This window comes from Myxocyprinus asiaticus, chromosome 33 (assembly GCF_019703515.2).
Source record: "Myxocyprinus asiaticus isolate MX2 ecotype Aquarium Trade chromosome 33, UBuf_Myxa_2, whole genome shotgun sequence".
Taxonomy (NCBI): domain Eukaryota; kingdom Metazoa; phylum Chordata; class Actinopteri; order Cypriniformes; family Catostomidae; genus Myxocyprinus; species Myxocyprinus asiaticus.
In genome coordinates, this window is record NC_059376.1 from 31,083,608 (window position 1) to 31,109,956 (window position 26,349).

General features: G+C 38.9%; 1 protein-coding gene across 3 annotated transcripts in view; it reads left to right on the plus strand.

Annotated features, from left to right (window-relative positions):
- The window catches only part of LOC127424442 (semaphorin-6B-like), a 166,200-nt gene that overhangs the window by 7,225 nt on the left and 132,626 nt on the right, over positions 1-26,349 (plus strand). The window contains exon 1 of one of the 3 annotated variants that reach the window (XM_051669673.1): positions 2,835-2,910. The exons of the other annotated variants lie outside the window; for them this stretch is intronic. The gene's annotated coding sequence lies outside the window, so the exon portion shown is untranslated. Of the gene's footprint in view, positions 1-2,834; positions 2,911-26,349 lie in introns of those variants that run through there. 3 annotated transcript variants of the gene reach the window in all.

Below are 26,349 nucleotides of genomic sequence, written 5' to 3' on the forward strand. Positions count from 1 at the left end.
TTCAATGGTACACAAAATGAGATGTTGGGCAAAATATTGCCATTAGTCACTATTCAATTTAGTTTAATTTTTTTCCATACACTGAACATCAATGGTGACTGAGACTAACATTCTGCCTAGCATCTCATTTTTATCTCCTTTTTGTGTTCAATGGAAGAAAAAAGTGAACTAGGTGCTAAAAAAATTCGGACAGTGCATGCAAATTAACAATGCTATATATGGTGGCAATTCATTCTTGGTGAATTTACCTCTAAATGTTTAACTACTGTATATTGGTGTTTTTTAAGGATTTCTCCTTTTCACTTTCTTTTTCTCTAATTTTCTCCTTTCTATCTCTGTCCGAGAGGTTTGTTCTCAGCCTCAAGGTAATTAACAGCGTACCACATTCTGTGACCAGCAGAACGCAATAATGTATGAGAGAGAACGAAAGTGAGGGAGAGAGGAAACAAAGTGGCCCTCAAATGAATGTGGGGCACAAAGGGAAAGAGAGGGAAACTGAAAGATGGGGAGAGAGAGGGCAAAGGACAGAGGGCAGAGGGACAGATGCCAGGCAATGAGGCAATGCAGAGAGCGGGTGAGAAAATGAGAGATCTTGTAGGGGGCTCTGGAGAGGGTTTGAGGTTTAGAATTTGAGATTTGAGATTTAACTAAAGGGTTGTGTGTTGGACTCAAGAGCCTCTAAAATATTAAATTAAAAGCTCAAAGGAACCAATCAATGTATAGAACCCTCCTGAGTTCCTGCACAAATCAGTTCACAGAGCCAAACAGAACTCACGCTGCGGAGTGCATATGGTGACTACCTCTCTCCCTCTCTCTCTTTTTGAATGAATTTCATGAAAACATGTCTGGGTCATCTTTCACCCCAAAATCAAAACAAAATAGCCTATTTTGTACCATTATGGTTCTTGCGTTGTAACCTTACTTTGATGGCAATTAAGCACATCCACCCCCCCCCCCCTAAATTCTCATAACTGCAATGCATACAGATGTTTTACTTTTGAGTTTGTTTGCAATTCTAATTATTCCCAATAATGATTCTCATGACTGCAACACAGAATTTTGTTTTATTACATTAAAAGAATGCTGTAATATAAAGATTTTAAAGTTGTATTACTGGACTACACAGATAAAATTAGCAAGTGATTTTATCACACTAAAATCATGATAACACATATGTTTACTTCTTGTGGCTATACTTTTGAAATGGTGAGTATTTTGATGTTTATGGACTTTTCCAAATCACTCTTATTTTTAAGTGTCTTACTGTAACTGTGATTTTTACTTAATAACATAAAAAATAAAATAAACATATAATATTTTTTGTGGTAATCAACATTATGCCACAAATGCTGTAGATTGAGCTTAACTTGTATTAAACCTGTAATAAATTCCTCTTATGGGCCTAAAGAGGCTTCATTTTTAATTAATATAATTACGTATCTTTTTCTCTTGATTGACTGTCCACTGAAGAACCCCCACCCCACCCTCTCTTTAGCTCTTTCTGACTCTCTATCTATCTATCTCTCTTTTTCTCTTAGCATATTCAATAAAGCCTTATTGGCGTGACTGTTGCATTACAGGATTGCCAAAGCAGTGTAGAGCTACTCATGAGTTTCACTACAGAAATAATAAACACCATTTGTAGATTCGTTGTGATTGGAGCTTATGGAGGGTGAAAGAGATTTAGTAATGAACAAGGTATAAAATGATATCACTCTTGTGTTGAGGAGGAGGAGGATATGTCTCTCTTTCTGTTTTGAGTGTGTGTCTGTTGGGGTGGCCATCTGGAGGCAACAGGTCCAGTGTCAGCGGGCAGTTGCTGTAACACAGTTCTGTGCGCCCTTGGGATGATCACACACACACACACACACACACACACACACACGCACTGGTGCGGCTATCCTTATGAGGACTCTCCATAGACATAATGATTTTTATACCGTACGAACTATAGATTCTATCCCCTAAACCTAACCCTCACAAAAACTTTCTGCATTTTTACATTTTCAAAAAAACATTGTTTAGTATGTTTTTTAAGAGATTGAATTATGGGGACACAAGAAATGTCCTCATAAACCACATTTATAGCATAATACCCTTGTAATTACCAGTTTGTAACCTAAATGTCCTCATAACCCCCCAATCAATCTGGCATTCAGCTGAAACACCCTGTAAAAAGAAGCCCAAAATCTTTGATGTTGAGTGTCCTCGCTTGTTAAGAGCACTCTGTGTGGAAAACACACAGCAATTTTGGGCTCGTGGACATAAACAGAAGAGGGTGGAAAATGGAGAGAGAGAGAGAGAGAGCTGATATTCATTTGATTAGGGATTACAATTGTTGGTTTCAGAGGACAATTTGCTAATGTATTTTGAATCAATTGCAGCACATTCACAGTGATGGATTTTGCTCTAGTCGAAAAAAATAATGCTAATCAGATGCTGCTGTAGTCCTTTATGTGTGCATGTGTGTGTGTGTGTGTGGTGGCATATTTGTATGTTAATGTTTTTCACCCCAGTGTGCTCATAAGGACTTGAATGGATATGTGTTGAAATCGTTTAGTGAGACAGGAGCCTGACTGCTCACCCCGCTGCCAAGCTTCTGTGTTTCCTCTCAAATCCCCCATGTGAATATTCATACCCCCTTTCAAGCTTTTTAATAACTTGTTTTTGTGGTCAACATCAGAGGCGGCTGCCATTTCTGTGTAAGGCTGGATAGAGAGTGAGCGAGAGAGAAAGAGAGAGAGAGAGAGAGAAAGAGAGAGAAAAAGAGGGAGCTTTTCAAAGCCTTGAGGTCTAGTGGGTAACACAACACCAGCAAGTCAGTAGGCACCACCAATGATGGACATTTATTACTTGAATGGGTGATTTATTACTCTGACAAGTGACTGCATTTGGAATATACCATATTTTGTAAGTAAATTCTTACCTTAAATACCTTTTTTTTTTATTAAGCCAAAGAAAAAGTGTCAGACAAATAGAGACAAAGCTTTCAGCTAAGATCAGTTAAGGCCAGTTTAAATTCCAAGATGGTCTTAATAGATTTTACATGGCCAGTGCAGATTGGATTTAGAGCCATGTTGCAGTGGTTCCATCCCTCGGCTTGACCAGTGTAGCCATGATGGTTGACCAGCCAAAAGCAGCATAAAACGGCTCAAAAAACATTACCTTACACTGGTAAACCAGCAATAAGATGAGAATTGCTGATAGGCCTTGGTATCCATACAGATCTCCCAATTTGATTTGATTCTAAAGCTCTTGATTCGATTCCGATTTCAATATGATTTGATTTGATTCTGATTCATTTGCATATATTTCAATTATATTGTATAATTTCGCTTACAAATGGGAACAGAGGGAACCTTCTAACTTGGTACATTGCGAAAATTTTAAATAAATACATTGTGAGGATATTATTACAGTATATAACAATAAATTGTGAATATATTATATATTAAATATAAAAAGTAACAGCTGGGCCCAAAACTAAATAATTTAATTGCTAGTATGAAAGGGCTCAAGAGCATGACTTAAAATGGTAAACCAACAAAAAGATGGTTTTATCTGGTCATTTAAAACTGGAGAACAGTTGTAGCAGCTTAGCTGATGGGCTGGGTATCGACACAAATTTCCCAGTTGGATTAGATTGCAATTTACTAGCTCTCAATTCAATTTCAATGTGATTTTATTCGATTCTTATTCATCAGGGTACATTTCAGTTTTAATGTCAATTTTTCTTACCCTTACATATGAAAGAAATTCTTTCTCATCTAATGCTGTAAAGTATATAGGGAACTTTCTTGGTTCATTGTGAAAACACATTTTTACAAAGTTAACAACAGGGCTCAAACTATGCAGTTTATTTGCTATTTATTTAACAGATATAATAATAAACAGTAAACTTTCAATAGTAAACTTGAAAGTAAATGTAAAAGATCGATCTTGGGATTTTAAGAATCGATATCAGGATTGTTCAAATGAAAATGGTCATTAATTGGAAAATCGATAATTTTACTCAGCCCTATAGCTGTAGAGTAGCGAAAGAGAAACAGAGCCAGAGTAAATGAGATTTAAAGAACTTATGAAAGATCTAAAAACTCATGGTCATATTTTCAGTGTTATCTAAAGAGTGGCATTAGTCTTTCAGTCTTCCTCACAGTACAAACAGACCTTTAGCTTAAGAGAGCTTTGTATCCCAGCTTGGCAAAAATGTGTCCCACACTCTTTATGCCGCAGGGACATCACACACACACACACTCACACACAATCGCAGAATGCTTGTTTATGCTTTGCTTGCAGCCTAACCTTTAAACAATTATCTACTTGCACAGTATAAATAGCATAGTAGGTCACCCCTGCTTTATTTCAGCTTCTCTCTCAGCCTACCCCATGCCACCGCTGCAGTCGTGAAGGAAACTTGATATTGTCAGTGTAAACTCTAGAAATGATCAGGCGGAGACCAACGTCCCTGAGAACGCTCTACTCTCTCCTCCTGCCCCCGTCTGTCAAGACTGTGGGATCTGCCAGGGTTAACATGAAGCACAACATGCTGTGGCATCTTTCTGCACCAAGGGAGCCACAATTGTCGATGTGGAAACTGAGCAAATTTGCTTGGATATTTAAACCTCTCCAGATCACCCTGGAATCATCGCTGCAGGGTTGACTGTGCAATCGGGGGGGGGCGGGGGGTCTCTGCCAAAGTTTAAAACATGGCACTTATTTTAGAATAGGCTTTTAAGGCCATTGCTGTTGCTTGCTTTTCTTTCCCTCACACACTTTCGGTTGCAGCGATTTCACCTGTCTTGTTTCTCACGGCTGTTTTTGGTAACATTAATGGCAACAACAAAGTTCCTTTGAAGCAGCATGGCAGAGGAGCAGCCTGGTGTTCATGCTAGTTATGGAAGAACAGCTTGGGGCTCAGCAGTTTGCTTCCTGGGTCAGATTTCTCCTCTCTTTTATGAGATAAGGCTCTCCGGACAGCTGGGTCAATTACTCTTTTTCACTGCTATACCTACTCCGCTCTCTCTCTCTTGCTCTTTCTCTCACACGTTAGCCTCTCATGGTCTCTTAACATTTCACACGGGTCCACTCAAGGTAAACATTCTCAATGCTGCAATGTTTAGTTCTATAAACAGACTGTTAGCTAAACCTAAGAAATGCTTGAAAGTCTGATTTGTCAGTGGAAGTCAAACATGTAACACACAGGCAAAATAAACTGCAGCTACTGAACTCTACCGAAAATGCAAAAGAGATGACAGGCTAAATACTGAGTGGTGTCAACGGAAAAACAGCAAATTCATGATGGAAAAAATGAATTGAGCCAAAGTTATGGGAACATTGAAATAGTAAGCGAGTCTCAGATGGCACGCCAGTGGACCAACAACAGATGCTTTCTCAAAAACGCTAGCTCCAATTCAATTACGTTATTTCCGGAAGTTAGGATATACAGGTTTTTATCAGTCTGCCATGAAAAACAAAGTTGTATTTACAAAGTAAAAATGACTGGATTTGCCAAAGTGTGCGAGATTCATGGCATCAAATATTTGAAAGATATTCAGTTTTTGTTTCAGACACTTGGTAAGAGATAACCTTAAGCATGAAAGCCTATATTGTGATTTGTTTTCAGAGCTATGTTCGATTTCAGATTTATGGGAAAGTTATGGGAAAGAATAAGTTGCAATTTGGCTCACATTTTATGCCTCTTGCTACATGACACTACTAGTAAAAACTTTTAAATATGGCAATTTACAATTATTTGTAAATAAGATGGCATTAGATGTAAATATTGCATTCATTATGTCTATATCATCAAAAGGAAAGATAATAAACTGCAAAAATGGTTTTCTTGTTCGCCATTACAAACATGTAGACATTCTTAAAGCAAGACATTTTTTTAAGAAAAAAGATATTAAGTCTTGATTTTTGCCAGTGGGGTAAGAAAAATAAACGTGTTTTCCCTTTAAATTAAGCTTATTTTTCACCGGCAAATAGTTTTCACCATTTTTTGCTAGATTTTTAAAAAACATTTTTTAATTTTTATAAAAACAAAACTTAATATGATATGTAATTTTGCTTCTCAAGTAAATGTAGCTTTTTAAGGACGTTTAGATATTATTACTGGAAAACAAGACAATTTTTTTTTTCTGCAGTGTACTTTACTTTAATCAGCATCATAAGTGATCATCTTGTTTCCTAAGAAGGTTATTAAGAACGAGAGCGAGTGATGAGAGAAGAGATGAAGAGGAAAGTGTATGTTGAACTCTCTTAAAATGGGTCTTCTTGTGCGTCAGCAGCAGAAGCAGCGGGTTTTGTGGCATGGTCCTATTTGCCTGTCAGATTGAAACCAGCAGCCTCTGAAAAAGAGAGCAGCTGCACACAGCCTCAGCATCTCTGCAGGCAGCTGATGCTCCGAGTTGTTCATTAATATAATAACTCAGCTCTGTATTTCTCCTCAGCCCAGCAGATTTCTCTCTTTCACTCTCTTTCTCAGGCAACCTTTCAAATCGGGTCCCCATGCTTTTCTATATGTCATAAACAAGTATAGAAATGTTTTCATGTTGTAGAGACTGTCTTTTTATTTCTTTAGTTTCAAATGAGCCTCTCTCTTTCTCTCTTTTGCTTTTCATTTCCCTTTTTCTTTTTCTCTTTGTACAAGAGGAACAAAGTGCCAGTTGCAAAGTGCAAAGCACAAACCCCTACAAACCTGTGGTTGTGTTCGTATTGGCTGGTCTCTGGAGTCGCAATAAACCTCATTTGCAGGCTGGTATCGTTCTTTAACGGGTTAATTAGAGGATATCTGTTAATGATCCAAGGTTCTGACTAGGCAGGACCCTCTTTGTCGGTACCCAGGGTGGAATGATGGATCCAAGGCTTTGGGCTGTGCTTGTCTTGGTGTGATTCTGGGCACTGGAGCACAGTTTCATCCTGGCCTGGATGGCTGGCTCAATAATGAGGCAGTAGCGTTCTTGCCTGTCGCTGAGAGAGTCTTATCAGCAGCACCTAGCTGCTTCTTGACAGCCCGTGTGGCTTAGACAACTCACACTTAGTATGATTGGGTAGGGTGGCAATATCGTTAGTGTCTGGAGTACTTTTACAGAATAGAGTGGACAGCAGTTTTGGCACCGGTAAGAGGAGAAGGGTGTGTTAGTTGAATCCCTAAGCACACTGGATTAGGTTTGAAATATTACTTTGATTACATGAATGCCATCTTGATAAACTGGCTGTGCAGACGTATGAATGGAGTTGTGAGTCTGTTTTGTGTTCAGGCTTGCTCCCCTGCTTAACCTTTCTGATTAATTCTGTCCAACCCAAATCCAAAGAGAGTCAGTTTTCATATCTATCACATCACTCTGTTGTGCTTTCTTTCTCTGTTTTAAATGGTGTGCATTAAATAAAAACACCTTTTCACCTTGCCGTCTCAGCTACACGGTGATTAACATCTGAACAAAATTTGCTGCAAATTGTTTGTTGATGCAAATTGATGCAAATTTTGTCATCAACACAGTATGCACAGACTGTCCACGTGCAGTCCAGTTTTTCTAGACATGCGGAGGGTCTGTGTTTGTGTGCATTGTCTGCACATGCACCTGCCGTTGATTGTACTAAAAAAGGATCACAAAGTAGTCCTAGTGCATATGTGCCTAAATCATCCATATGGGTTTGTGGCCAAATGATTATACTACGAAAAGCTGAGTGCTCAACTGTGCACAAGACGAAATGGCATGCAGAAAAACTAAGCATACCCTAGCCTTTAATTGTCTACTTCTACTTCAGTTTTCTCTTTAGGTTAGTTATTGTCATGGCGAAGCAACAGTTTGAAAAAATCTTGTCGAGTAAGTTACTTCTTAAAACATATATAGCCAGCATCCTGAATAACACCACATTCAGTTTAATGGCACAGACATTTAAAGATAACTGTTCACCCTCTTGAGTATTGAGGTTTAATATTGCCACCGTAACGCAAGAACGCACGTTAGGTGCAGGACCACATGTTTGCAACTCGTTGGCCAAGAATTTGCACCTACATACTTGCATAGAGTATATTACTGGCCTATTTACTGTCTTTGTTATGGTTGTCAGTTTTCACAGAAAAAGACATTGCAGGAAGAAAAACCCCCTGCTGCTTGATGAGGAACCTGTTCTCCAGGGATCCCTTGGGCTCCAGCTGAGCTGACCATTTCACTGCATTACATTACCATGCTCATTAATTTAGTGATTAGGACCATGAACAGTGGCTGAATCTTGACACAAGCAATCAGAGATTGGAAAAGGACTAATCTCCTCAGTCACACATCTGATATTATCCGTGTCTGATAACAGTCTGATATTAGCCGTATCTGATAAATTTATCCATCTCTAGCATTGCAGTTCTTACATTAAGTCATAAATACACTTCAAATGGGGCTGCCGTATTCTGATATTAACTCTGTCTGATATTAGCCATGTCTGATGGCTGTCATCGTTATTAAGTTTTACACTGGGTCATGAATACACTTTTAGTGGGTCTACATGCTAAAGCATGCTGATATTAGCTGTGTCTGACAGCTTTGTTTTTCTCAGGTGTTGTTAGCAGTTTTACGCTGGGTCACGAATACACTTGTTGTGGGGCTACTTGCTAAAGTACATTGATAGTAGCTGTGGCTGATAACTGTGGCTGTTTCTCAATGTGCGTTCTTACGTCTTCTTACGTTCTTATGGACTCGTTAAATTCTAATACTCAAGAACGCAAGTACCGAGAATGCATAATATTTCCAAAATGTGTTCTTGATCAGGCCGAATATCGAGGATGCATTGGATGGTGACTTGTGGGCAAGAACCCAATTGAAGTCCAAGAATTAATAGCGGCACTACAGTAGCAGATGAAGGCCATTTATCGTGTTTTCGCTCAAGAGTTTCTAGCTGTAAGCTAGCGAAAGTGTGACAGCTCGTGAGTTGTTATACTCCATCAACTTTTGTTTTTTAGTTGGGCATCATTTTGTTGGTAATAAGCACATGGAGGAAATGAGTGTTAACAGACTTTATTCTTTTAACATGTCACTAGTCCTGCATAACATCACTGGTGTGATGATAGTACTGCTGTCACTGCTAAGGATGCCAATAGTTCTCTGACTGGCTGCAAATGAGCTGGGACGGGCTATTGCGCAACAGGCAGATCGCAGCACAGACTTAAAGCTTGCAGCAGATGGGTTCTTCCTCCTCCTGTCCTGCATGAGTTCATTCTTCGTAGATAGCTTGGCAAGAGGTCTTCATAAAAACACAAGTCCATATTCTGTGTTCTTTGCATTGAGAAACACCCTGTGTCAGATATTAGCAGTGTCTGATAACTGTCTGATATTAGCTGTGTCTGAAAACTGTCCATCTTTGGCATTGTTAGCAACTCTTACACTTAATCTTGAAAGCACTTCTGGTGGGGTTACATGCTAAAGTTGTATATTAACTGTGTCTGATAAGTGTGTCTGATAACTTAGTCCATCTCTGGAGTTATTATTACGCTGGGTCATGAATACCCTTTTATTCTGGATACGTGCTATGCTGTTTCAACACGTTTAATAGATAAAATCTTGTGGCACCAAAATGGAGATTGATCCCAACAATTAAGCAGAATTTGCTAGCAGAGTCTTGCTGTCTTGTTTTATACATCGAATAACCACAGCAGGTGTCTTGCTGTCTTGTTTTATACATCGAATAACCACAGCAGGTGTAACGGTCTTAATATCACACAGCGGCAAAGACCTAGAGACTCTGGAAAATGGTTTAAAATAATAACCCACCTGCTTTCTCACTGCTGAATATGTGACAACATGGCAAATGCTAAAACATAAACACACTGTTTTAGGTAAACAGTTTTATAATATTTATGACAGAGAGAAGCTGCTTAAAAATGCACATATGCCAGCCAGGTCTCCTAAGCAACCAATTGGTCGGGTTGCTAGGGAGGGTAGAATCACATGGGGTAACCTCCTCATGGTTGCTATAATGTGGTTCTCACTCTCGGTGGGGCACAGTGTGAGTAGTTTCTCCACGGTAACGCGCTCAACAAGCCACATTATGAGATGTGCGAATTGACAGTCTCAGATTCGGAGGCAACTGAGATTTGTCCTCCGCCACCCGGATTGAGGCAAGTCACTATGCCACCACGAGGACTTAGAGCGCATTGGGAATTCCAATTACATTCCAAAAAAAAATACACATATTCAGATCAAAAGTGATCTGGAAAATGGAGATGGCAACCTGTGCTGGCTGCAGGAAATGGGGCTATGTTTTGCAATACATCCAGAACACACACAAATAGCCATGTTATTTCTGGAAGCGTTATACATTTTTCTTATATCCATGAGGGAAAGCACCCCAGTCCCAATCCGGCCAATCACGTGTTTTTAAAGAGTATTTTGACAGTAATGATGCTGCTTTATATATAGAGGACAACATTATCTGCTTGCCATTACTGAACCGGCTTAATATAGCCAGATAGAGTGACACTGCTGAAACAGCCTAGAAAGACGTAATGCTGGATGACTGTCAGGACATGATACAGTTAGGCTCTGCCACTGTAGGGCAGTCTGACTTGAGGCACTCTTAGGGGGTAGTGCACATGGGGTTGATGCCCAGGTTAGCAGCATTCTAACTCCCAGAGCTGCCTTATATCTAACCAGTGACCTGATTACTGCCAATTAAGTACATTGCATCAGCGCAGCCATCCGGGATGGCCAACGCAACCAAGGCAGAGAAGTCCCTGGGTAGAAGTCCTTTTCTTTTTTTTGTGCTGTGTGTGCTGATTTAGAAAGACTTTGTTTAAAAGGACCTTTGGAGCTCTCTACTGGGGACAGAGGACAAGGCTATGAGGCCGTTTGAGTCCCTTGATGTGTTTATGCTCTCTTTCAAGGGTTTTCAGTTGTCCCTGAAGTCCTTGAGGCTCAAGTCTGCTGACACAGTAGAGAACATTTACATTATGCATTTGCCGGACACTTTAATCCAAAGCAATTTACAGTGTTCAAGCTATATATTTTATCAGCACGTGCTTTCCCATGGAATCAAACCAGTGACCATGCCTTTGTTAGCACTATGCTCTACAAGTTGAGCTACTTTAATTTAATTGTTTAATTATATTTTATTTTCTGTCCTTCACAATTGTTGCTTGTCAAGCTGAGCTACTTTAATTTAATTGTTTAATTATATTTTATTTTCTGTCCTTCACAATTGTTGCTTGTCAAGCTGAGCTACTTTAATTTAATTGTTTAATTATATTTTATTTTCTGTCCTTCACAATTGTTGCTTGTCAGTGAACGATATGGCTGCAGTGAAATATTGAGTTTAATTTAAGCAACAACAACATTTTTATAACACTGTTCGATATACGTCTAAAGGCTTGGACTTATTTACCTTTTACATGACTTAATTCCATTGGCGACGAGGGTGTGAGCGGATATTAATCGAGTGTGAAATCCACAGAAACTACTTGCCAATACTTATTTTATTCTACACTTTAATACTGTATAAGTTATCACCGTTAAAATGATTTCCTTGTCCATTGCGAATATTCAGTGTTGTTATGTACAAAGCACTGCCCAAGCAAATTGGTTTTGGTAAATGCTGTGAATTCGCATGTCAAAGTTCACTATACACCAAGGGAAATTTGTGTAGGGAAATTCTTTGCCACCGGAAGTCCATTAGTCAAAATTCCTGATCACATGGACTCCCATTGAGATGATAGTATTTCGCTTGCAGATCTTCGATATGCAAGGGTTAATGTAACTGAGCTTTTAGGACTTTCACAATCTGTCATTGACATGAAATGGTATTGCACAAACCCAAGCATTGCCTTGGCTAATGTCACCTGGAAAATGTCTGAAGTCTATCCTGGCAGTGCAAAAGACGATTTTGGCATAAAAAGAATGCTAATTAAGGTATTTAATGGTGCATATCATATAGACAAGCTAGTATTAACATTTTTAACTCTCTTTCGTGCTCTGTCTTTCGTGTTTGCTTGTGGTTTGATGTTTCCATCATGTGCTGCTGGATTGTTTCCGCTGCAACATTCAGAGGTCTGTTTTGGAAGGACGTAGTGTACTTTTGGCCAGGAAAAGTACATGGAGATTAAATGAATGAGCCTCTGGTGAGGTTTATGATGAAGCGTGAGGGAAAGTAAGGTTGGAAGAGATTTAGTATGGGACTAAGGGGATACACACTCATACATATATATATATATATATATATATATATATATATATATATATATATATATATATATATATATATATATATATATATATATAACACACACACACACACACACACATCCTGGAAGCAGTGTTCCTGAGTGGGAGGAAAAGAGGCCGAAGGCTCTTAGTCAGATCATTACTGAGAATCATCATCATTTCCAATCAACCATTGGAAGGAGTGTTTGAAAATGTGAGACAAAGCGTGGGGGTGTGACACTGTGTAACTGAATGACACTGTATGTGTGTGTGTATATTTATTGCAATATGAAAGCTCATTTGTGTGGCATTTTCAGAGTACAGTGAAACATGAGCACAGACACTTGGATGCTTTGATAGATTTTTAGCTCTGACTCCGGAACAGAGAAAGCCCCAGAGACACTTGTTACTTAATTAACCACAAAATTAGATGGATGATAAACAGAATAGAGAAAAGCTTAAACCCCCCAACCCCCACCCCCCACCCTGCAGGAGACAAGATCTCTAACTGAGTTTCAGGCTATTTGCTGATTTGTCTACAGAGGGAAGAGGGAAGTGTGCTTAAGCCCAGGCACAATTAAACTGTTGGTGTTCAAAAAATATTCAAGCTTTGAAGTCTAAAAGTCTTATTTGAGAGCAAGTATCTAATGATCACAATAAATAGCACACTGATTATAGAAAAGCTTTCTCAGCAGGAATGACGGATGGCTGTAGGTTATTTTATGTGTCTAAACTTTAAATTAGTGTGATACACTAGGATTCCTTTGTGGAGTATAATTTTGAACCCCATTCCTAAACTGTATCAGTTAATCGTAATACAGTAAACAGTAACAAATGTAAAAGAAACCCCTGATTCAGATTATCTGAACTTTATAATGTAAAACACCAGCAAAATAGAAGATTCTGCTTTTTTTTCAGCTTCTAACACTCATACATCAACCCCTCCAACAAATCCTTGTTAGGCCTAGATAATATAAAGTTCTGATTCCCGCAGTTTCAATCTCTCCCCCTTAGATCGGGACACCGCGCAACTCATAGAAGAGGCGCTGACCGCACTAAGAAATGCCAGTTTCGGAGTTTGTAGTTATTTACATGACCAGCTTCCTTATGATTTGAACTTTAATAAAGCTATAACGCATTAAATATAACTGCATTAAAGATGTAATGCAGGGACGTTTCCTTTAAAGACGCTCGACACGCAAGTTTTGCTTCAGCAGAGCGGCAGCTCTGACTCCGTTTATTCCACAACGAGAGTGCTTCTGTATTTACTTATTTTGTATTTTTGTATTATTCCCTCATACTTTGCAATCAACATCACCTGAAGCTGGTTGGAAAGTTTGGAGTGCATCTGTGAGCTGTTTTCTCAGTCAGGCGCGAACTGCAGTGCTGCGCTCGCTCACCATCATTAGAGTTTAATGTGGTGATCTGTTACGTTAAATTAGATCAAACGACTACTCGGTAACAAACATTTTTGTCGACATTGTCGATAACGTCGACTTATTGTTTCAGCCCTAGTGTTCTGCTGAAGAAAGAAAGTCACACACACCTGGGATGGCATGAGGGTAAGTAAATGATGAGAAAATTTTCATTTTTGGGTGAACTATCCCTTTAATATGGGTGTTTTGATGATCGATTTTTAAACCTTTACATTTGGTCCTCCAATATTGAATATTTGGTTACATCCTTGCACATTAGGGATGTGCCGTGAACCATCCACATTATGCCCTTGAACAAGGCAGTTAAGTCCAGGTTGCTCCAGGGGAATTGTGTCTGTAATTGTAAGTGTATAATAAGTTACTTTAAATGGAGGCTAAATGACTATTACTTTCCATTTCAATTTGTAAGGGTGCTGGAATAGTGACACCTTTGTACCCCCTCATGTACGAAAATGTAGCAGGTAGCTAGAGAACGAAGCTCTTGCAGTGACAGAAACTCTCAAATGGGTGCAGGAGTTGACTGCTACTGTCAAGATTTTTGTTGCTGCTCAAGGTCTCTGGTCCTTGTATGAAGGAAGTTTAATGGCAGCCTAAAACTGCAGGCTCTACCAGAGCCTTGTTGTTTGCACTCTATTCAACACTTTTTATACAGATTGTTGCTTTATAGTTCCTTAAAGGGACAATAAGTGGCCTTCGCAGCTCATTAGAGCCTTAGTTTGTTGTTAGGATATGCACATCACTACTCAAACAGTCCTGACTGCCTGCTGCTTACATTACTGCTGTAATTTTCACGCCGTGTTTATCCTTAGCCACAGTATATTCACTCTGGCCATGCACACACAAATATTATCTTAAAATTATCTATAAATAATGGTTCTGTGTGTGAATGAAGCTGGATTAAGCACTCAGAGGAGGTTACAAAGTTAATTGCACTATGTACATGGCCTCTGTTTGACACTTTCATGGAGATTTGGGTTGAGTTTTGCTCTTATAACAAAAATAGATGGGAAATGGCTGTTAAGTAGGCATAATAAAACACTGTTTTGACTAATATGAGTTTGTATGTAGTAATATGCATGTTTTACACAAAGGAACAACCCAAATTCACTTATTTTAAGAACTCTAGATGCAAATAAAGACATTTAGAGCTGGGAGAAAGAGAGAAAGATAAAGATAAATTCTCAAATGTGTCACACATCTCCTCAGAGGATCTGAGTAATGTGTGATTTTGTAAGTGTGTGATTGAACTCTCATTGATATTGAATCTGGGCTAGAGGTCTACACAGGCCTTAAAATGAAACCCGTACCCGACCCGTACCCGAGACCGTGTGGCCTGACCCTACCCGGCCCGAAAAATACCGTCAGATTATAAGCCCGAACCTGACCCGAACACAAAATCGATTACAATCTAGTTTCTTGTCCTAGCAAGTACTGTTGCAATAGGCTATTTTTTTTATGTAAGCATATAGGCAACATTCGAAACAATATTGAAACAGTAAACACAGTTTTAACAAGGAACAGCAGCCCCTCAGTACACTAGAGCAGAAGGGGAAAAAAGCATTGCCTTACCATTTATGTGCTGAAACTTTGCTTGGTGCAGAACAATCTGGAATAATATAAAACAATGCAACAGTCCCCTCTATGTAGCCTGAACTTGTTCAGAACGTTGAATCTTTGTGACACCTACACTTAAAAGAATTTAGACATAGCACAAAGAATGAAACGGAACACAGGTGTCTCGACAAATTCTTTTTAATTTGACACGGTGTTTAAAAAGTGTCGGTCCTGCACGAGTCTCTAAAGAAACAGCGAGACGTGGTGCAATAGTCAAAGACATTCGTCCAGCATTCGTTTACATTGAAAAACAAGGGGAAAACAGAACAGATGCACGCAAAAACAAGTTTGGTGTGAATGGCCCCTAACTCGTACGTTCGCGAAATATTTCAGTAATTCCGAACCCGAAGTCCTACTTTTTTTCTTTCTGTTTTCTAAAATAATTGTATTAATTAATTAAAAAAATTTCCTTTATTGCATTTATACATACAGAGTGACAAACAAGAAATTTGCTACAGTGAAGAAAACTGCAAACGTATTGAGTGAAAAGAAAAAAAATACATAGAATACATAAGTAAATAAGAGAGAACAAAAAGAGAGGTAAACACAAGAGATTGATAAGTACAAATAAAGAACAGCAATATATGTGCAGCAAATAAATAGATATAGTTTCAAAAGATAAGGGGGAATAAAAGTAAGAGAGTAACAGTGAATAAAGATTAACATATATATGTATATATTTCTTTTAAGAAACCTGTTGAACAAATAAATGGTGGGTATATGGTACAACTTTAGCAAATTAACTGTTGTATCTGTATTTTGATATGTGTATTCTAACATTAATATGTGTAGAGATGTAATAATAAGGGGGAGAAGAAGAAGAAAGCTAAGTATATATTTGCTTTGCAGTAGACAAGGGGTGTGTATGTATATTTATGTGATGTGGAATACGAAGGAAATTTTGGACAATTCTGTATTTACTAATAGCTCCAGGCTACCGTGTATGGCGGCGATCCAGGGCACACGCGGCCACCCAAGCAAGGGTCCACAAACCCATCCCCAGCTGCAATACCAGGACCCCCAATTCCACGCACCGTGTCCCTGCAGCAACCCCAATCCCAGATCAAAGGCCATAAGTCGTGCCTTGCAGGAATAAATTCTGCCTCTCAGGTCCCTTTGGTTAGTGTGGTCATCACCATTGCTCCCTGGGAAAAATGTACTCTGAGAGCACAACTCATTTCCAAGGTCACTGCAACCAGTGTGGTCAACACGTTGGTCACCTGGTGGAGAGTTCCATTTATACGGCACAGGTGTTGCAAGGCTTGTATTCACAGGATAGGAACATAATAGTGCAGGTCTACTGTTCTAAAATATATATCAATGTGGAGGCCATTTACTTCTGGCAGATTTACGTCATTAATTGAAAATAGATAACAGATTTAAAGCAGGGTTCCGCCACACCGACCGTTCGGGAGTAATTCGTCACAGAGGCTCACCACGCAGAGCGAGGGGCCCAACATCCCAACCGGAGACAGGCCATAGCCCACCGCTCATGCGACCACAGCCGGAACACACCCGCCCCATACCAACACCATGCACAGCAGCCTGAGGTCATCAACAAAGAATAAAGAATACCATCCAGTAATTTTGAGGTTATAATTGGGTGGGTCATGGGGTAGAAGTGAACTTGAAATGTCTATATCTACAGTATATCTGTGGGTCATTGATAATTCAGCTGTAATTCTTGGAGGTTAGAAGTAATGGTGAATTGTAAGTTTCATAGTGTCTATAAGTTGAAGCCTATCTGTAGTAAAGTATTATGTTGTGTATTATGTGGTATGGTGTAAATATTATGTTGTATATTATGTCATAAGTGTTAATGTAATATAACACACGTTTAAATGATACTACCCGTAGGGGGAGAAAAAAATAAAAATAAAATACATACACATATACTTCATTATTATAACACCTATACACATGGAAGAACAAAAGAGAAAGTGAGAGCAAGAATCAACTCACCGGCAAGTTGAATACTTTGATGATTAAGGAAAATTCCTTGATGAAATTCTCAGTTTGGTTTAACTGTAGAGATTAATTATATTTTTGATTAACATATTTAGAGAGAAGGTCTAACCACAATGATGCTTTGAGTTGTATTTTTGTCTTCCAATTAATAAGGAAGTCCTACTTGAAAAACGGACCCAAACCCAGCCCGAAACCCATCGGGTTCTCGGGTCCCATCGGGCCTGGGTCGGGTTGCAGACCTCTAATCTGGCCTATGGTCCTTTCTCTCCGTCACTACTTTGTTGGTATTGTTTTCCCTCACACACTTTTCCAGCATGCCTTAAGAGATTCCTGTCCCTCTGAGCTTTAATTATTGTTCACACACATGCTTCAATTAGAGGGAATAACACAAAGTAAAACACTGCGACGTAGTGCACGAATTATACACAGAATGGAATTTTTTTGTGTTTGTATGTGTGTGTTGGTTTTTGGTGCATGTGTGTATATCAATAAATTTGCATCCAAGATTGTGGAAAAGCTCCAGACTTGGACTCAGCAAGTCCACTGGAATGTGAACTTGCTTGAGCAAACTTAAAAGTTCATGATGTTGTCTCCACAGTGTTTTGTGTATGTGTTTTTGTATTTAAATAGCTATATAGTGACAGCCTGGAATGTCCTTGTATATTCCGAGTTCAGTACAAGTTAAGCTGAAATGACTTTTGTGGCATATTGTTGTTGATTACCACAAAAATGAATTTCAACATGTCCCTCCTTTTCTTTTAATACAGCTGATTAAGTGTGATAAAATCGCATGCTAACCTTTTCTGTGTAATGTTGGCAGTGGTGGCTCAGCAGTTAAGGCTCTGGGTTACTGACCAGAAGGTCAGTGGTTCAAGCCCCAGCACTGCCAAGATAACACTGTTGGGCCCTTGAGCAAGGCCCTTGACCCCATCTGCTCCAGGGGTACCATATCATGGCTGACCCTGCACTCTGACCCCAGCTTAGCTGGGATATGCAGAAAAAAAAAGAATTTCACTGTATATATGCAAAATGTATAATGTGTGACAAAATAAAAAAGGCTTCTTCTTCTTCTTCCTCCAATTGTACAACTTTGTTGCCATGACAATGTAGAGCTGACCCTAAAACAACCATAAAAACAACTACGTGTAAAGACTATGGCTACCACCCCTGGAATTCGCTAGCTCACTAGTTCAAATCCCAGGGCATGTTGAGTGACTCCAGCCAGGTCTCCTAAGCAACCAAATTGGCCTGGTTGCTAGAGAGGGTAGAGTCACATGGGGTAACCTCCTCATGATCACCATATTGTGGTTCATTCTCAGTGGGGCACATGGTGAGTTGAGCATGGTTGCCGCAGCTATGTCTTCCAGACTGAGGCAAATCACTATACAACCACAAGGACTTAAAAGCACATTGGGAATTGAGCATTCCAAATTGGGAGAAAAAGGGGAGAAAAGTAAAAAATTAAATAAATTATATATCTTATATTAGGTTTTAATTAATAGAAGTACTTCATAAAATTATAAGCTTCACATTATGCCTTTAAACCCTACAAAGTTTGGCCCTATTCACTTCTAGTGCCTCATTGTAACCTAGATTTTTGCTTTTTTTTAAGAAACGGAGGAAGAGTCAATATGCCACGAATGCTGTTGATTGAGCTTAAAGGAATGATTCACCCAAAAATAAAAATTCTCTCATCGTTTACTCACCCTTATGCCATCCCAGATGTGTATGACTTTCCTTTATCTGCTGAACTCAAATGAAGATTTTTAGAAGAATATTTCAGTTCTGCAGGTCCATACAATGTATGTGAATGGGTGCCAAAATGTTTAAGCTCCAAAAATCACATAAATCAGCATAAAAGTAATCCATAGAACTCCAGTGGTTAAACCAATATCTTCAGAAGTGATATGATAGGTGTGGGTGAGAAACGGATCACTTTCACATTCTTCTTCTTGTGTTTTTGGCGATTCATATTCTTTATGCATATCGACCCCTACTGGGCAGGGAGAAGAATTTTTTTTAGCAAAAAAATAACGTAAATATTGATTTTGGTGACCTGTTTCTCACCTTATCACTTCTGAAAATATGGATTAACACAGTGAAGTCGTATGGATAATTTCTTTGATGCCTTTATGTGCTTTTTGGAGCATCACAATTTTGGCACCCATTCACTTGCATTGTATGGACCTACAGAGCTGAAATATTCTTCTAAAAATTATAATTTGTGTTCTGCAGAAGAACAAAAGTCATACACATCTGGGATGGCATGAGGGTGAGTAAATGATGAGAGAATTTAAATTTTTGGATGAACTATTCCTTTAACTTGAATTGAAACCAGAATATTTCTTTAAAGGTAAAAATGATTAGTAAAGAAAGTATGTCTTGTTTTAAATTCTAAAAATGCTAAACGTTTTAATTAAGGGGTATGGTTAAGGTTTGGTTTGGGATAGTCTGTAGTAATTACAATAAGCTTTATTTAAAAACAATAGAAGTCTATGGTTTGTTCTCCTTTATATAGCCAGGTCAATGGGTGTGTGTGTGTGTGTGTGTGTGTGGGCAAGTTTGGGTGGTTTACGAGGACATTTTTTAGGTTACAAACTGGTAATTACAAGGGTATTATGCTGTAAATGTGGTTTATGAGGACATTTCTAGTGTCCCCATAATTCAAATCGCTTAAAAAATATATTAAAATATGTTTTTTTGAAACTGTAAAAAAATGCAAAAAGTTTTTTGTGAGGGTTAGGTTTAGGGGTAGGGTTAGGGGATAGAATCTATAGTTCGTACAGTATAAAAATTATTATGTTTATGGAGAGTCCTCATAAGGATAGCCGCACCAACATGTTTGTGTGTGTTTGAGTATATTTACATACCCATTAAGTCTGTGTCATAGTTTTTAAATAGCGTAATTTTTTTAAATAGCTTAATTTTTTCATTGCCGTGGCCTTGCAAGTAGCGCTTTTGCATCAAACACATTGAGCAGTGGTGCTCATGCAGGAGATATGAGTTTGAATCTTGAACTGATCCCACTCCTTTTAAATTCAGGGCTCAGCCTGGCCAAGGTCTGCCCTTCACGTTTCTGCACTCAAATCAGAGCACAACTGAGAGATCTCTCTATACTTATAAACAGTACACACACAGTGAGCATACATTCTGGTAACTACACACACACACTTCAGATTTGGCCTTGTGTTCTATGTGGCCCTCTTCCAGAGGGATCCTGTACTTTCGGAAGTGGAGAGAAGCATGTGTCTGTGCCCGGGCTGAAGTAGATGGGCATTTGGAGAGTCCTTCAGACAGACAGACGCACGCGCGCTTGCGCGCACGCAAGCACGCACGCACGCACACACAAATGCACGCAACCATTGAGTGTCATTGAGAGAAGGGTATTGTTAACTGTGCTTGGTTTTGTTCCATACAGGGAGTTCTCTGGATATGGCTGAGCGCCTCTCTCTTAAGTAAGCAGCGCTGACCTGCTCTGCCTCAGGTCGAGGACATATTTCACCCGAAGTCAGAAAGAGCCACTGCTGAATTGAAGATTACTGAGCAGGTCCCAAAGCATCTGTACTGCAGTGAGGTGCAGTTGGCAAGACACTTTGCTGGCTACGCAAACAGCTTTATTATTCATGATGAAGAGTGTTACGTTATTTACTAAGAGCGTCAAATTGCAGCTTGGCCTCATCCTCATCCTTATCCTGACACAAAGGCACTATCAGAGAATTTATAAGGATAAAGAGAGAAATGTGGATGGAGGAAGGGTGCCCATACGAAAGAAAAATCACAAATGAGATCTCTTTAATATCTCACTTGTTTCTTTTATACTGGCGGCCAAAAGTTTGGAATAATGTACAGATTTTGCTCTTATGGAAAGAAATTGGTACTTTTATTCACAAAAGTGGCATTCAACATTCAACATTCAGTGTATAGTCAGGACATTAATAACGTAAAAATTACTATTACAATTTGAAAAAAAATTTCAGAACTTCTTAAACTAATTCAAAGAGTTCTCATCAAAAACATCCTCAACGTGCAGCAATGACAGCTTTGCAGATCCTTGGCATTCTAGCTGTCAGTTTGTCCAGATACTCAGGTGACATTTCACCCCACACTTCCTGTAGCACTAGCCATAGATGTGGTTGTCTTGTCGGGGAGACCTTACAGTCTAGCTGATCTCACAAATGCTCAATGGGGTTAAGATCCATAACACTCTTTTCCACTTATCTGTTGTCTGTGTTTCTTTGCCCACTCTAACCTATTCTTTTTGATTTTCTCTTTCAAAAGTGGCTTTTTCTTTGCAATTCTTCCCATAAGGCCTGCACCCCTGAGTCTTCTCTTTACTGTTGTACATGAAACTGGTGTTGAGCGGATATAATTCAATGAAGCTGTCAGCAAAGGACATGTGAGGCATCTATTTCTCAAACTAGAGACTCTGATGTACTTATCCTCTTGTTTAGTTGTACATCTGGCCTTCCACATATCTTTCTGTCCTTGTTAGAGCCAGTTGTCCTTTGTCTTTGAAGACTATAGTGTACACCTTTGTATTAAATATTAAGTTTTTTGGCAATTTCAAGCATTGTATATCCTTCATTCCTCAAAACAATGATTGACTGACGAGTTTCTAGAGAAAGCTGTTTTTCTTTTTTTTTTTTTTGCCATTTTTGACTTAATATTGACCTTAAGACATGCCAGTCTACTGCATACTGTGGCAACTAAAAAACCCCCCACAAATACAGTGTTAAGCTTCATTTAACGAACCATATAGCTTTTAACTGTGTTTGATATAATGTCAAGTGAATTTCTAGTACCAAATTAGCAATTTAGCATGATTACTCAAGGATAAGGTGTTGGAGTGATGGCTGCTGGAAATGGGGCCTGTCTAGATTTGATCAAAAATGACTTTTTTCAAATAGTGATGGTGCTGTTTTTTACAGCAGTAATGTCCTGACTATACTTAGTGATCAGTTGAATGCCACTTTGGTGAATTAAAGTACCAATTTCCTTCCAAAATTAATGAAATTTAATAAACATATCTGAGAACTCCATTAAGTCTCTCGAACTACTGTATAAAAGAACCACATCTAAGTAATAAAAGGCACCCTCAGAGGATTAATAAGAAAAGCTGAGAGGTTGAGAGAGAAAGACGGGTGAGAGACGAAGAAGTGAGACAGCATGAGGGGGACATGGAGAAGACAAGATAGACAGACAGCAGTTTATAGGGGAGAGGAGGTAAAATGTGATAAGGAGCAGTGTAATGAATTCTGATGTTATGCATGGAGTGATTGGAGAACGTCAGCTTTCACAGTCCTTCTCTCTGTTTCCCAGAGGCCTCATCCTTATCTTCCCATCTCTACTTTTTTCTCTTTCCTTATCCTGTTGTAGTCACTCCCAGAAACCCAATCTGTTTGTCAGCCAGGTGCAAATATCTCAGGAAGAGAGAGACCATTTGTTATCACTGATTTACTTTTAAGACATTACCTTCTATATCTCTTAATCTCTTTATCCTTCTGTCTCACTCTTGCAAGTGAAACCTTGCCCTCTGATCTAGTTTGGCTGGTCAGTTCAATAGAGCACAACAATGACTGTATGTTATTCAGCACACTTGATTCCGGAAGTACACTATGGCTAAAAGTTTGTGGACACCTTGATGTTGGAAGATACTGTAGCTGCATGGATTTGCTTTTATTCAAACGCAAGAGCATCAGTGAGGTCAGGCACTGATGTTGGGAGATGAACCCTGGCTAGCAGTCGGCATCCAATAGACCTTATCAATAGCAGTGCCATCTTTGATTTTTGACGGGAATGAAAACGAGGCTGTGAGAGAATAACTTTCCGTCTCTTCAATGACATGCACTGTATAAAACTATTACAAATCTCCTAGATCACATCTAATTTTCCACAACCATGTTGTCTGGAGTTTTTTTGCTTACTGAAATTTCCTTGAAAGATTTTTTTTCAAATGTTTTGTCAGCAGAACGATCCAAAAACAAAAATGTGCATCACATTGAAGAGACTGTACGTCTATGCTCACAGCGTCATTGTCATTCCCATCAAAAATGAAAGATGGCGCTGCTGTGAATAAGGTCTATTCATTCCAAAGGTGTTTAGTGGGGTTCAGGTCTGGGCTTTGTACAGGCCAGTCAAGGTCTTCCACATCAGACTCAGTACATTATTTCTTTATGGACCTCAGTATGTGCACAGGCACATTGTCATGCTTGAACAAAAAAGTGCCTTTCCCAAACTTTTGGAAAGTTGGAAGCACACAATTCTTTAGAATGCCACTGTACGCTGTAGCATCAAGATTAGTCTTTACTATGATTAAAGGAATAATCCGGGTTCAATACAAGTTAAGCTCAATCGACAGCATTTGTGGCATAATATTAATTACCAAAAATTAAAAATTGTTTTCATGCCCCTCCATTTCTTAAAAAAAAAAAAAAAAAAGCAAAATCTGAGTTTCAGTGAGGCACCTACAATGGAAGTGAATGGGGGCCAATTTTTGAATGTTAAAATACTCACTTTTTCAAAAGTATAGCCACAAGACAAACAATATGCATGTAAACCTTTTCTGTGCAGTTATATCCAATTTTACAACTTCGTTGCCATGACAATGTAATGTCAACAAACCCTAAAATGACAGTAAAAATGATTATTTAAACAAATTTACAGCTCAAATAATACATGAGTTTTAAAAGAAGAATGAATGTACATAAGTGCTTTTATAAAATTATACGCTTCACATTTTTGCCCTTAAACCCTCCAAACATTTGTACGTTTCTATAGGTGTTAATATGTAAAATGATGACGTTTAGATGCAGTCAATACGTTAATATTGTACGTTTCAGTGTCTATGCAAACGTAAAAGAATGTACGTTTGCTTGAACCAAACTTTACCTAAGAGTACATATGAATTCTTATGAGATCACGTTGGGCCTGAAAGGTTTATAAGTTGTCATTAGAAATCTATTTATGGAGAAATTTTTACTTCCATGAACCCAAAAGTTGCACTCTATATAAGCAAGGGGAAAAGCTTTGGTTCCGCTTGCATAAACTTGCAGGAACTTTTCTCTGATGGGGCATGAAGCTCAGGGGTCTGTGGTGTCAGACTGCTGTGCTTTGTGTGTGTGTGTGTGTGTGTGTGTGTGTGTGTGTGTGTGTGTGGTAGGCTATAGCGATCCTAGTCTACGACTTGGCTGAAGTCCCTCTATTAATACTCTGTTGGTATTGGCACAAAGAATAAAACCATTCCACTTTGCTCAGTCAGCCAGCAGGACTACTCTTGCTATCTTTATCAGGACTGAAGGAACACTGATAAAAGAACAGAATTGTCCCTTATAGTTACTTTGCACAATGAGGGTAAGGGTTTTAGGAAGCGCCACCTTTCCGGTGGAGCTGTAGAGCTCGGCTGGCTCTAGCTGGAGAGTTTGACACTTTTTTTTTTTTCATTGATTAAGGGATGTGAGTCAATGAATGACTTGACATAGTGTCTGGCTATTTAAGGGTAAAACATAACAAGAGTCTTGATAATTAGCTAGTTAAAGGGCCTTGTTTGTGAAAACATAGACACATTTCTGTGTAAATCGCTTATACATCAAATTTAAATGATTCATTGTTGCATTGAATTAAATGCAATATTTTCTATGCCTGTAGCAGGACCTTCACATGGTTGTGATCCCTGCTGGTCTTTGGAGTAGCTTGGGGGTGTCCTCATTAGGCCTGGGTAACATAAACAGGGTCAGAGGTCATGTTTACATTGCTGATCCACCTTTCACTTATGCCTCATTATCAGAGAGATGGACAGTTCAAGAGGGTGACAAGCACAAGGTGTCAGGCTCCTTTTTAAAAGCTTCCCTCTCACTACTGACAACAAAAAAGACAGAGGTCACGGACCAACAAACACAAATTTCCTTCTTCTGCCACTTGGTAACCAGGACCTTCTTTGAGGAAATTCAATGTAGATGGCCCTGAATGGGAGCATTAGCATTTAAATGGCTAAACAATTGAAAAATGCATTAGGACACATAAAAAGCCTTGTTTTTTTTTTTTTTTTGCCACTTTAAGGAGCAGATGGCCAGTGAGAGAGAGAAAGTGCCTCTCTCTGGGAAAAGATAATTAGCTGTCCAGGTTGATTCTCTTGTGAATGTGTGTGATCTTCTGGCCAGACCTAAGAAATTGGAAGGGTAGGTAATATGGCAGTATGATGACGCTTAAGCCCCTGGTATACTCACGGCGAAGTGCTTCTTCGTTCTTTGCTCAGAGCCAAAAATTAATTTGAAACAGTTGAGCAACGGTATACAGTTTTCGAACATTCAGATGTCGGCCATGCCACTGGGGGAGTTGTTTAAAGGAGAATTAAAATATGAAGACCCTTACAAAAACTTGATGCAAATTTGCCGTGAATCCACCACTCATTATTTTTTACATGCAAATGAGCTTTGCAGAAAACTCTTCATTGTCGCTAAAGGTCTGATGCAGGTTCACCACTACTGGTGAATAGCTGCAAACTTCTGGCAAAAATTTGTGGCAAATTACAAGCTCATTTGCATTTGCAAATTTGCAGCAAGTTTGACAGAACTTTAGATTTTTGTAAGGGGATGCACAAGACTGCATGTTAAACCTTAACAAATGTGACATTCAAATTTTTTATCAATGCCTTCATGCCTCATTCTATGAGTAGAATTTACACGAGAGCAGTAAAAAGAAGCTGTTTTAACCACTCGATGATGATTTAAAGTAAAACATACAGTATGCAGTAGATAATGTGTAATTTGTCATGTTTACATTCTGCATTCACGGCGCTAATGTGCTAACATGCTATACGCAGTCATAATGCGCTGGTTACGCTGTTATTGTTTTTATGATGACACCGATACTAGTGCAAAGATGGGTGTATAAAAAGAGTGTTAATGGGCAGACTACAGACAAAAGAATGATGATAAGAGGCATATCTCACTTTGGGCAGGTACTGTATGTGAATGGCTTTCGGCTGCAGATGGCACATGACTGAAGCAACATATCAAACAACAGAGTGTATGGGCACTTAAGAGTATTTGAGTAGATCTGATCTGATTCTACAAAAGGACTAATTAAACAAACTAGTTTCTAGTTTGACCAAATTCATTAAAAAAGGGTAGGGTCTCTGAATG